This window comes from Callithrix jacchus, chromosome 4 (assembly GCF_049354715.1).
Source record: "Callithrix jacchus isolate 240 chromosome 4, calJac240_pri, whole genome shotgun sequence".
Taxonomy (NCBI): Eukaryota; Metazoa; Chordata; class Mammalia; order Primates; family Cebidae; genus Callithrix; species Callithrix jacchus.
This window is the reverse complement of record NC_133505.1, coordinates 8,703,762-8,716,783: the sequence shown is the minus strand read 5'-3', so window position 1 is coordinate 8,716,783 and position 13,022 is coordinate 8,703,762. Positions and strand designations below refer to the sequence as shown.

General features: G+C 43.4%; 1 long non-coding RNA gene across 14 annotated transcripts in view; it reads left to right on the top strand.

Moving 5' to 3' along the window:
• The window catches only part of LOC103792230 (uncharacterized), a 585,886-nt gene that overhangs the window by 316,843 nt on the left and 256,021 nt on the right, over nucleotides 1-13,022 (top strand). For all 14 annotated transcript variants that reach the window (XR_013533659.1, XR_013533642.1, XR_013533640.1 and 11 more), the window contains one exon: nucleotides 11,655-11,771. This is a non-coding gene — a long non-coding RNA (uncharacterized LOC103792230). The remainder of the gene's footprint in view (nucleotides 1-11,654; nucleotides 11,772-13,022) is intronic.

The window sequence follows — 13,022 nt, the reverse complement described above, 5'->3', positions numbered from 1 at the left end:
GGAACCAAAGCCACCTGCGATTTTTTATAGTCCCGCAGCATAAGCCATCTTGAACAGATAATCAATTCTGCTGCACAAACAGTCACTCCTGTGCACCAAGCAGGCCCGCTTTTTCTCTCTCCAAGCGGGGCTATAAAAGAAAATGACCGACATAATCCAAATGATTAAAACTTGTAAAGCTAGCCTTCTCTACTACGTAGCTAGCTGTACCTTGCCCCCCTCTCCTTTTTAGTGAAAGAACGGTGGATTCACTTATGCAGGTGTAACAGAGATCAGAGAAAACTGTAGTGCCATGTGCCCATGCACACATGCAAACACACACACAAACACACACCCTTTTAGAAGAGCACATTTTAGTCCAAGTATCGTTTCTTGCCTAGCCTTTGTCCTAATTTTGATCTTTAGAGGGTTAGGAGAACATTTATTTGTTTATTTTCCTTAGATAAAGTATCACATGGCATTGCAGCAGTAACCTAACCAGGGCAAGAATTCATTCTTCAGCTACTTCCTGCATCTCATTGAATTGAAAAGAGTGAGGGCGTGATTTTGAAATCTGAATTTGTAAAGGGCGTGAGGTCTTCACTGAAAATATGATTGTGAATTAAAGGCTTTTGATTAAAGTAAACTCAGAGATAGACAGTTCATCTATTATTCCTCATCCATTAAAATGCCATTATACTGTAGAGTCAGTGGTACTGGATTTTATATTCATTTTTTCAATAGGGTGGACACCATATCGTCATATTTGTCACTAGACTTTTCAATGGTATTTATAAACAAGGTCATTCATTCGTTTTACAAATACATTTTGAGCTTCAAACAAGTAGCAGGCACTGATTTTTAGGGGCCGGAACTCGGGCTACAGAATTAAGCAGGACAATGAAGTTCCTCCTTCAGAAGCTGCTGTGTGAAGTGTGGTCCAACAGTTAGGGTCTAATGATTAAAGATCTAAACTTCTCTTGCTAGTAGTTGGGTGTCTAACAAATAACAATTATGGAGGAACCACTAAACCTCAGAATTTAATAAAGGCAAAAGCATCGGTACTGAATGATTCTGGCTTGTTAGTTAGAAAATACCGTTTTCAGATCTAGATTTTGGCCTAAATCGTGATTGTTGTTGTTTAGACTTAGGCACTTTTGCACTAGAGATCAATGTCAAATCCCATGAGTCGTCTCCTCTCTAGCATCTGCAAGAAAACTTGGAAGCCGTATAGAGATCACGTGTTTTAGAGTAAATTTGGGGATATGTTATATTTTCATGTCATCTGGCCCCTAAAAGGACCCCAGAATGACTGGGCCAGCCACTACCCCCTTCTCAGTTTGAGTCACTGTTTTCAGGTACCATGGTGGCCTCAACTGCAGTTGCCAGAGTTTGGTGCATAAACCCCTGGGGTCCCTGTGCCCTTTTCAGTGGATCTGCAGTGCTGTCTGTTGTCGTAACAACACTACAGTGTTACCTGTCTTTTCCATTCCTTGTCCTTCACAGGTGTACAGTGACGTCTTCCACTGTGTATTCAGAACCCCTGTATAACCCAGCAAGTTGCTGTCTTCTAAACAGCAGATGATTGATGTCACAAAATGATATCTTGCAAAAGATCCATTCAAAATGCTAAATCAGTGAATGAGTTTTAATAGATCAGAGTATGCAGAGTTCACTGACAGGTGTTCAGATTCCTGTACAGACTTCCAGTTGTTGAGTGAGGGTGCAGTATCTAAGAAAGAAGGTCCACAGTTACCTGAAAGGCTATTCGCTTCATCTTCCATTTCCTGACTCTGCATTTGTGTGGAAATGGATTTTCTCCACACGTCGGCCAAACGTGATGCCACAGCAGATCGGATGCAGCTATGTTCAGTTATGCCGGGCATTAAAAAATGGCAAAGGAAAACAATTCCACTCTTCTCACTGAATGTTTTAGGAAAATCTGATTATCCCTTATAAACATATATTATGTTACTAGTAATGGGTTATAAATTCCTTTTTTTTTTTTTAATTGAGACAAGTCTCACTCTGTCCCCCAGGCTGGAGTGCAGTGGTGCAGTCTTGGCTCACTGCAGTCTCTGCTTCCCAGGTTCTCAGTGATTCTCCCACCTCAGCTTCCTGAGTAGCTGGGATTACAGGCTTGCGCCACCACTCTCAGCTAAGTTTTGTATGTTTAGCAGAGACGTGGTTTCAGTATTTTGGCCAGCCTGGTCTCGAACTCCTGACCTCAAGTGATCCACCTGCCTTAGCCTCCCAAAGTGCTGGGATTACAGGCAAGGCCACCGTATCTGTCCCATAAATTTTTTTTTAAGGAGTAATAACTATTAAACATTTCTCGGTTTTCATTTGTATCATGATAAATGTTATAAATTATGAGCTATAATGTACATGAACTAAAGCACTTTGAAGTCCTCAGTAGGTGTTCTTTTTTTTTTTTTTTTTTTTGAGATGGAGTCTTGCTATGTTGCTCTGGCTGATCTCAGAGCCCTAGGCTCAAGTGATCCTCTCGTCTCAGCCTCCGAGTAGCTGGGACTACAGGCATGCACCGCTGTGCCCTGCCTCAGTAATTTTTAAGATTCGTAAGAGTATCCAGCGATTAACCAATTGAAGAACCACTGGTCTAAAGCAATGTGTTAGTAAATCCGTCTTCCAGGAATTCGAAGCATAGAGCAGTTTGCACTAGTTACATTCCCTGGGGTCCGGGATCTGCTCCCAGTTCTCATTTTGAAGCGGAGTTTCAGGAAGTAGAAGTTGGGTCTCCCTTAGTGGCTCAGGGCTCCTGTTGTGTGCAGTGAAGAGGAATGGAGTCCATTTTTAATTTCCAGTCTCACATGCCCCACAGTCATGAAATCCTCTAGGATCCTTTCTGAGTTTCACACCACAACTACTGAAGATGGAGCATTTTACAGGGGCTGCATGACGTTCTTATTCTTGGTAGTACAGCTTGCAGCTCCACATGCTGAAAGGAAATCAGAAGTGCTTATCTGAAACATCTTCATCATCCATTTGGAAATGAAGGAGTCAGCCTGCTCTGCTTCCACCCTGCAGGAAGCTACACCACGCTGACTTCTCAGTCTGGACTTGTTCTCAAGGTCACCCATGTAATTTTTTTTTTTTTTCAAAGCCTCAGTGTCCTTAGTATTCTCAGAGATAATAGCACCAAACCCATCAGTCATTTCCTTGTCTTCAATTTTCTTTTTGGCTTCCTGCAATTTTAATCCCAAGTCCCTGCAATTCCTTTCTGCAGAGGCTTAAGTGGCCCCATTTATGACCAATTTACAGCTAATATTTGATGCATTCTTTTAAAATAAGCCAAATAGCCCTCCACTCCACAGCCCTTGTAGCTTTAGATTAATAAAATCAGAGACCTGATAGTAGGGTAAATTGATATGTTTTTTGCTTTGTGATTTTTGAAGAAAAATAAAGAGATCCTTAGAAATTGGTGATAGATGTTTGTTAATTTCAGAATCCAGTGCTGTTGTTAATGAAGGGAAAGCAATAGTTCTTTCTTTTCTATTGCACATTGAACCAGTTTTTATAAAGGGGGTACAGAGCGAGAAAGAGAGAGAGAGAGAGGGAGGGCAGATGAGTAAAGCAATCATAGATTTTTCTGGGGGCTGCTTCCTTCCAACCTTCTCTGGATACCTTATCTCTGGCCCCTTCTGTAAGCTGATCCAGCTCATGTCAGCATGACACATGAACCATGCAAAGCTTCTTTTTAAAGAGATTTTAATTCCTGCCTGACAGGCTAGGCTGAAGCCCATGAGTGACAATAGATTTTTTTTTTTCCTTTAAAACAGAGTGAAAGCCACAGTGCACCTGGTATTTCATGGAACACCAGGGTGTGTGTGTGTGTGTGTGTGTGTGTGTGTGTGTAGTGTGTGTGTAATATTTCTGGGAAGAAAAAAAAACAGTTTCAAAACCTAAGCATTAAGCAATAACACACTTCAGTTTGCCAGGAGTTACGCTTTAAGAAAAGATAGCCACCGTTTTTGGCCTGCCTGAAGACTGTTTATGTCCCTAAATCTGTTTTAAATCTTTTAAGAGTTTTATCACTTTCCCCCTTCTCATATAAGTAACTCATTGCTTGATTTTTTTATTCTAGTCTGAAATTGCATCTTGAATTTGCTCCTGTATGGTAAAATGTCAAACTATCACATTTCATATGATGAATTTTGCCTCTTACACCCAAGATGTTTGGGGGAACCGACCACATCCAATATCTTGGGGAGACTAGCTAGAAACTGGGACCATCCTTCAGCATTGTACGAGGCCCAATCCAGAAAGACAGGGAAGTGCTCAGGAGTTGCCTCCATGTTCTCTTGCCAATATCAAATGAGTTCTGTTTTATTTATGACTGCCTGAGTGAGTTCGGACAGCCATAACTGAGTTCCCTAGGGTGTGTTGCTTATAAACAGGAGAAATTTATTTCTGACAGTTCGGGAAGCTGAAGGTCTGAGCTCAGGGTCCCAGCGTGGTTGGGTTCTGATGAGGGCCCTCTTCGTGGTTGCAGATTGTCAACTTCTCGTATCTTCACGTGGCAGAGAGTGAGAGTTTTCTGGGTCTCTTTGATAAGGGAACTAATTCCATTCATGAGGACTCTACCCTCATGCCCTGATCACTTCCCAAAGGCCCAACCTCCTGATACCATCACACTGGGGGATAGGATTTCAACATAGGAATTTTCGGGGCCAGAGCATTCCGTCCATAGTAATGACTATAGCACATTTGAAATAAGCTTTCCCTTTCCACTGGTATTACGCGTTGCGAGTGACTCGAAAGACTGATTATTACTATGGATGACTCCCATGATGGAGATAGTGGTGGTGGCAGCATGATGAGGGTGGTGATGACAGGGGAGTCTTCATTTATCAAACGGGGTGCTGGATTTTGTGTGAATCACTTTGCATGCTTTTTTCTCATTTAATTTGCACACCAGCTCTGAGAACTTAGGTGTCATTGTCTCCATTTTACAGATGAGAGATGGAGGCTTAGAGTTCAGTGACGTACTCCTACCTAAGGCCATCCTACTTGGGAGGCTGATGTGGAAAGATTGTTTGATCCCAGGAATTCCGGGCCGTAGTGCGCTGCGATTGCGCCACTGCACTCTAGCCTGAGTGATAGAGTGAGACTCTGTCTGAAAAAAAAAATTATGTTTTGCTTTTGGAAAATATTTTCAAAGGATTAGAATTTATGCTGACAACAAAGCCTAGCCTCATCACCCCCACTCCAGAGGTGCTTGTCTTCCTCAGGGATCGGCAGGGCGGGGATTTAATTCCTCTTTCAGGGAAAACTACGACACCAAAAGCTTGACTGATGCTAAGTGATATGCTTAATGGAAGTGAACTTGGGGCCAGAGTGGAAACCATCTTACCATGTTGGTTCAGTCAGCTTCGGAAGAGAAGCGCTCTACTTACATCAAGGGGAAGGGAGCCAGGTGTAACTGTATAGCATGCCCCAGGGACAGTATTTTCACGGGCACTGTCTTGATCTTCCCAGTATGCTTATGAGGTTGGTAGGTCTTCCCGTGTCCATTTTGCATTTCTTCATAGCTGTAGTACTCTGTTGATGGATGCTCATTATGAGGACTTGGAGAAAATGACAGAACACTGAAGTAAGGAACAGTTTCTGGTTCTGCGCATTATGTTTATAGTTAAGCATTTGAGTGCTTTTGTTAATGTTCTCATGGAAGGTGCTGTTTCCTCTAGTGGTTGGAAGTAAGCTTGCTACATTCATGCCTATACGTTTTTCTCGTGGGTGCTTCTGACATTACATACTTCCCAGTGGTTGTATTTTAAAATTACATGTTTTGGCCAGGCACGGTGGTGCTCATGTTTGTCATCCCAGCACTTTGGGAGGCTGAGGTGGGAAGATTGCCCAAGGCCAGGAGTCTGAGACCAGCCTGGATGACATAGTGAGACTATCTCTACAAAAAATTTTTTTTCTTAAATTAGCTGGGTATGGTGGCATGTGCCTGTGGTCCCAGCTACTTGGGAGGCTGATGTGGAAAGATGATTTGATCCCAGGAATTCCAGGCCTCAGTGAGCTAATGATTGTGTCACTGCACTCCAGCCTGAGTGATAGAGTGAGACCCTGTCTGAAAAAAAAAAAAAAGTTTTGCTTTTGGAAAATATTTTCAAAGGTATCATTGCATAATGATCTGGAAAGTCAGCAGCTCAAGGGTTGGATTGTGCTTTGCTACTGATTGATTCCAGAACCCTGAGCAAGACCTGTGACCTTTCTGGGCCCCACTTTCCCCATCGTCACGATAATGGGGTGGGTTGTTCAGTAAGGATATACTAGGATTTCTTTGATCTGGTCTGAAAAAACCACACATCACTCTTAAAATATGTATTATCCAATACTATATACATCAAAAAATTTTTGTAGTAAAGATGTGAACAATTGTGTGTCCTGTATACATTGAAAGATGACAAGCCATTGGAAGACTTATTTTAAACTCTGGTATCTGTTATGGCCAGGGAGTGAGCTGCTGTGTTGATGATTTAGCCTGAGTGTATTCTGATCATAGATAGATTATTAATTCTTAAAAAATTGATACTGCCTTTCCTCCTTCTGTCCTTCTTCCTTTTTCCCTTTGGTTTGTCAAAAGCCATTAAGCAGGTCTGAGCAAGGAGACTTATCAGGGTGAATAAGTACATAGATCGAAGGTAATGGGAGTCAGACTTCTTACTGTGGGTGAACAGTTACAGATATAAAAATGGGGAGAGCTAGATTGAACCCTGTATCGTGGATAGGAATTTAAGGTTTCATTGTGAATGTGTGGATTTTAATATGTAGAAATTTTAGAGATATAGAAATTTCAGTATAGAAATAATATAAACATTAAAGTATATGCATGTCTATGAATAATTAGATACACACACACACACACACACACACACACACACACACACCCCATACCCATTTCCTAACTCTGCTTACTGAAAGGGCCAGGCTGCAGTGAAAGCCCAATAAATACGAGCACATTTGCTACCCAGATTATAGTTTCTAAATTCCAGTTTTTGCTTCAAGCAACTATGGGTCTTTGAAAAAAATGTGTGGCTCTAGAGCTGGGACAGAAAAGGTACACGATGAGCCCTGAGTGTCTTGTGACAGAAGATTCAGAAACTCTTAATAATGGGAGATGCCACAAGGACACAGCAGTCAGCTTGAAGGGATTCTCACTAAACCCATGCGAAAGCTGGAACAATTCGAACACCAAAATGATAATGATAGTTACGGATTATGTCATATGAAACAAACAAGAAATACATGAATCCACACTGGTATAAAGAAATGAATGCATAAAAGCGGGGGGAGAGGAGGAAGTTCTGCCTTAAAATAGAATGCTGTCTGATACATAGAAGGAATTCTGGAATTGGAGAGATTCCCATCTGGCAGTCATCACCGTAATTATTAATTTAGGTAAGAAGCATCAATGGATGCTAACACTAGTGAATAAAAGTTGGACGAGGATCAGCATCTTTATATAACCATCAAGTATCTGTTCACAAATCCTTACGTATTTTAAGGGGAAACACAGGAGCTTTACTGGAGACACGTGGAAGACCCAGTCTTACTCAGGTGATCAAAGGTCTCCTTAGCAGTGATGGGACACACAGCGTTCTGTGTCACTTGATGGGATGCAATGAGCAGAACACAGCATCACTTCCAAACAATGCTATCTTCAGATCTTTTCGTGAGAAAATATCTCTAATCCCAGTTCAGGGGCATTTTACAAAATAATTAACCTGCTGCCTTCCATAATCTAAAGGTGGTGTAGGTGAAGATACTGTTCCAGATCGAAGAGAGATGACAACTAGATAGAAAGTGTGGTCCTGAAATGGATCCTGTGACTAGAAAGAGCATTACTGGGAAAGTTGGCCTACCTCAAATTGGGGTCTCTGGGTGAAGGGTACGTGAGAGTTCTTTTTATTTTCTGTGGCTTTGTTGTACATGAGAGTTCTTTGAACAGCTTGTACAACATTTCTGGAAGCTTGAAATTAATTTGAAATAAAAAGACATAATTTGTACAGGAAAGCTTAGTTTTTAGTTTTTACTTCATTTTACAAAGTTAAAAGGAAAAGTTTCTGACTTCTTTTTTATTCTGGACTTTGTAAGATTCTTACAGGGTGTAATAATTAGACTTTGAGTTCTGGTTTTTTGTGATTATTGTGCAGAGAAGAATATAGTTTTAGGAGACAGGGACTTTTCTGGACGTCTGTTTTGTGTAGTTACAGAAATTTTGATTTGACTGGGAACATAGGTGGAACTTTGGAGTGTCTTTGGCCATTGTTAAGGTATTGATGAGGTATTTTAGAATGATGGGATTATGAGTTGGTGTTCTGGAGTCCTGCTGCCTGAGCTCAAATCCTGCCTCCACCAGTTACCAGTGTGTGACTGAGCAAGTGAACTGACCTCTCTGTTTCTCATGTCATCTATAAAATGTAGGTCACAGTGGTACCTATCTCGAGTGGCTGTTGTACAGACCATCTGATTAATACCAGTAGAGGCCAGGTGCGGTGGCTCTTGCCTATCACCCCAGCACTTTTGAAGGCCAAGGTGGGTGGATCACGAGGTCAAGAGATCAAGACCATCCTGGCCAACATGGTGAAACCCCATCTCTACTAAAAATAGAAAAAATTAGCTGAGCATGGTGGCGTGCACCTGCAGTCCCAGCTATTTGGGAGGCTGAAGCAGGGGAATTGCTTGAACCCTGGAGGCAGAGGTTGCAGTGAGCCGAGATTGTGCCACTGCACTCCAGCCTGGTGACAGAGCAAGACTCTGTCACAAGAACAACAATAACTACCAGCAGAGTGCTGAGAAGAGCACTGGCTTAGAGTAAATGCTGTGCTGTTGTTATTATCCTCATTGTATATTATCGTTGCTGCTGTTACTGTATAGGTATAATCTGTGAAGCACAGGGAGGGGAACATCACACACCAGGGCCTGTCGGGGTGGGGAGAGGGGAGGGAGCATTAGGACGAATGCCTAATGCATGCAGGGCTTAAAACCTAGGTGACAGGCTGAGCACAGTAGCTCATACCTATAATCCCAGTACTTGGGGCAGCCGAGGTGGGGTGGATCATGAGGTCAGGTGTTCGAGACCAGCCTGGCCAACATAGTGAAACCCCATCTCTACTAAAAATACAAAAAATTAGCCAGTCATGGTGGCAGGCACCTGTAATCCCAGCTACTTGGGAGGCTGAGGCAGGAGAGTTCTTGAACCTGGGAGGCGGAGGTTTCTGCACGGCAGCCCGGGCGATGGTACAAGACTCCGTCTCAAGAAAAAACACAAAAAACACCTACATGATGGGTTGATAGGTGCAGCAAACCACCATGACGCACCATGTAACAAACCTGCACGTTCAGCACTGGAACTTGAAGTAAAATTAAAAATAAATAACTAACTAATAAAGGACATTTCCAAAGCAAAAAAAAAAAAAAAAATGTATAGGAAAGGTTAGGGAAACTTTAGGTTAGGCTAAGAGAAATTTCATATGGCGATTTGTTGGAAGTTTGATTCCTCCTCACACTCTGATGATAGAAAGGCAGTCCTGCCGTTGATTTTGGATACTAACACCATGTACTGATCCTTTAAGATGCTTTCTGATTTGCAAAGCCAGCTTGCACGCCCAAGCACACCTTAGAGATTCTTTACTCTTTATATGGGCAAAGGCACACATTTTAAATGTTCAAGAAGAACAGCAGAAGCAACAGGATCAAAGCAAAAGACAAAGAAAACAAGATTGGAGAATCAGAGTCAAGATTCAAGGAAAAACGTTTACTTTGGCAGAAATACCTAGAAAATATAGTGACTGCAGGCCTTGTTTCAAGTTCACATATTGAATCTCAACATGTTTACTTATTTGCAAGTGTAAGTAAATGTAGGCAGCACACTGAGTTAGCAAACACGGAACATCCCTGAAGGAGGGAGCGGCTCTGCTCGTCGGTGCCATCCCCCGTGCACCCAGCAGCTCTGCCCCTCGGTGCCGTCCACCGTGCCCCCAGCGGCTCTGCCCCTCGGTGCCGTCCACCGTGCCCCCAGCGGCTCTGCCCGTCGGTGCCGTCCACCGTGCCCCCAGCGGCTCTGCTCGTCGGTGCCATCCCCCGTGCACCCAGCGGCTCTGCCCCTCGGTGCCGTCCACCGTGCCCCCAGCGGCTCTGCCCGTCGGTGCCGTCCACCGTGTCCCCAGCGGCTCTGCCCGTCGGTGCCGTCCACCGTGCCCCCAGCGGCTCTGCCCGTCGGTGCCGTCCACCGTGCACCCAGCGGCTCTGCCCGTCGGTGCCGTCCACCGTGCACCCAGCGGCTCTGCCCGTCGGTGCCGTCCACCGTGCACCCAGCATCCTACCGCTCTCTCTGGGTTCTCCAGCCTGTTGCTTTTCCTGAAAGGGCTTCTAGTCAAGCTCATGATATATTATCATATATGATACTTAGAGAATATTGAGCATTATGCGTTTTTATTTCTTTATGCTTTGCTTCGTTTCTAAAAAGGTTCAAAGGAACAAATGGAGTTGTCTGTTATCCTAATAAATGCTGAATTGTCTAGACTAGACCTGCATTAATGAAGTGTAAAGTGGAAGAAGAGACCAATTGGGAGGGAGAGAAGAGAGAGATTTAGATGAAAGCCTAGAAGAATGGGTAATGAATGACTACTCAGAAAGAAGCAAAGGGACTGGCGAAGGAGGATGTCGAGGGTTTCACAGTGAATGCTTTCTATTTTAGGACCAGAAGCAGATTTGTGGTCATCTAGCCTTTTTTAAAAAACATAAGTTTTAGGCACAGGAGTGTTTCAGATACATGGTTAACACACAGCCTATTGCTTGGTCCTCTATGTGAAATACCCAGTTTGTCTCCCCTTGATGCAGTCTCTTGTTACTATCTCCCCCTGACTGTAGTATTTTGAATTTTAGATGGCGTTTATGTATTTTGGGAAGCACGAGCAATCAAATGGGAATAAACCGTCTAGGATTCCTCAGACCATCTAACTTGTAAAACTCTTTCCTAGAGCATACGGACCTGTGTGAAGACAGTGTGTTAAGGCTGTTCTGTGATTAAGAACTCAGGACCTAGAGCCAGAATCCCTGGGTACAAATCGTGACTCTGTCGTTTACTGGCTGTGTTCTGTTTCCTTCATCTGCAAAATGGTATCAGTGATAAGAAACAAACAAGGGCTGGGCGTGGTGGCTCACGCCTGTAATCCCAGCACTTCGGGAGGTCGAGGTGGATCACTTGAGGTCAGGAGTTCGAGACCAGCCTGACCAACATGGCAAAACCCTACTAAAAATACAAAAATTAGCTGGGTATAGTGCTGGACACCTGTAGTCCCAGCTACTCAGGAGGCTGAGACAGAAGAATCACTTGAACCCAGGAGGAAGAGGTTACAGTGAGCCTAGATCGTGCCACTGCACTCCAGCCTGGGCGACAGAGTGAGACGCCATCTCAAAAAAAAAAAAAAAAAAAAAAAAAAAACAAATACGGTTACATGTGAAAAAATATCAGCAATACAGGAAACTTTCAAAAAATGTTAACTGGTATGTAGTTGTCTAATGATTAGAAATAAAAATATTTAGTACTATTTGGAGACTTGGTATGTTTATGTGATTTAGTAGTTACTATGTAGCACCTTTCCTTCACACAAAGTTCTAATAAATTGTTGCCTTTTCTGTAGGTAAAATCTGCTGGTGGAGTCACTCCATTATTCTTACCCATGGAGAGGTAGATCTTGATTTGAAAGTTTCTGAGAAAATCTTCAGCTCAGACTTGAGGTCAACTTTACCAACTGAAGGTAAAACCTAGTTTTATTCATTTAAGTATGAATTACTTATTACCAAAGCATAGAAAATAAAGATCATCAACATGTCTTAATATCTAGAACATATCAAGTCGAATTCTGGTTTCTTGATATGGAAAAAAAATTATGAAATGCTTTCTATTAGAAACAGAGAAAAATGAGATACAATGAATCAGAAAGCTTGTTTTCCCTCACGGCGATGAAAAGCGCCGTAAGAAGCATCTTCACGGCCGGGCACGGTGGCTCACGCCTGTAATCCCAGCACTTTGGGAGGCCGAGGCGGGTGAATCACGAGGTCAAGAGATCGAGACCATCCTGGTCAACATGGTGAAACCCCGTCTGGCCTAAAAATACAAAAAATTAGCTGGGCACGGTGGCGCGTGCCTGTAATCCCAGCTACTCGGGAGGCTGAGGCAGGAGAATTGCCTGAACCCAGGAGGCGGAGGTTGTGGTGAGCCGAGATCACGCCATTGCACTCCAGCCTGGGTAACAAGAGCAAAACTCTGTCTCAAAAAAAAAAAAAAAAAAAAGCAGCATCTTCACATCCATTTATTTTTTTCAGATTTTGTAGTCAGGATCTCGCTCTGTTAAATTGGCTGCCATGCAGTGGCACAATCCTAGCTCACCACAGCCTTAAACTCCTAGGCTCAAGTGACCCTCTCACCTCAGCCTCCCAAGTAGCTGGGATTGCAGGCACATGCCACCATATCTGGCTGATTTTTTTGAGAAAGAGTCTTGCTCTGTCGCCAGGTTAGAGTGCAGTGGTGCGATCTCAGCTCACTGCAACCTCCACCTCCCAGGTTCAAGTGATTCTCCTGCCTCAGCCTCCTGAGTAGCTGGGATTAAAGGTGCATGCCACTACGCCTGGCTAATTTTTGTATTTTTAATATAGATGAAGTTTCACCGTGTTGGTCAGGCTTGTCTCGAACTCCCGACCACGTGATCTGCCCTGCTTTGGCCTCCCAAAGTGCTGAGATTGCAGGCGTGAGCCACCATGCCTGGACTTGGTTTCCATTTTTTAACACCGATATGGGCCTTTCAGTATGTTGCCTAGGCTGTTCTGAAACTCGTGGGCTCAAGCGATCCTCCCGCCTCAACCTCCCAAATTGCTGGGATTACAGGTGTGCCCTGCACCTGGTCTCATAGCCATTTTTGATATCTACAGTAGCCGGGAATAATCTTAAATCTGAAATCCTAAAATGTGAGGAAACACATAAACTAAGAAACAGCCTGCTACAGGCCTGG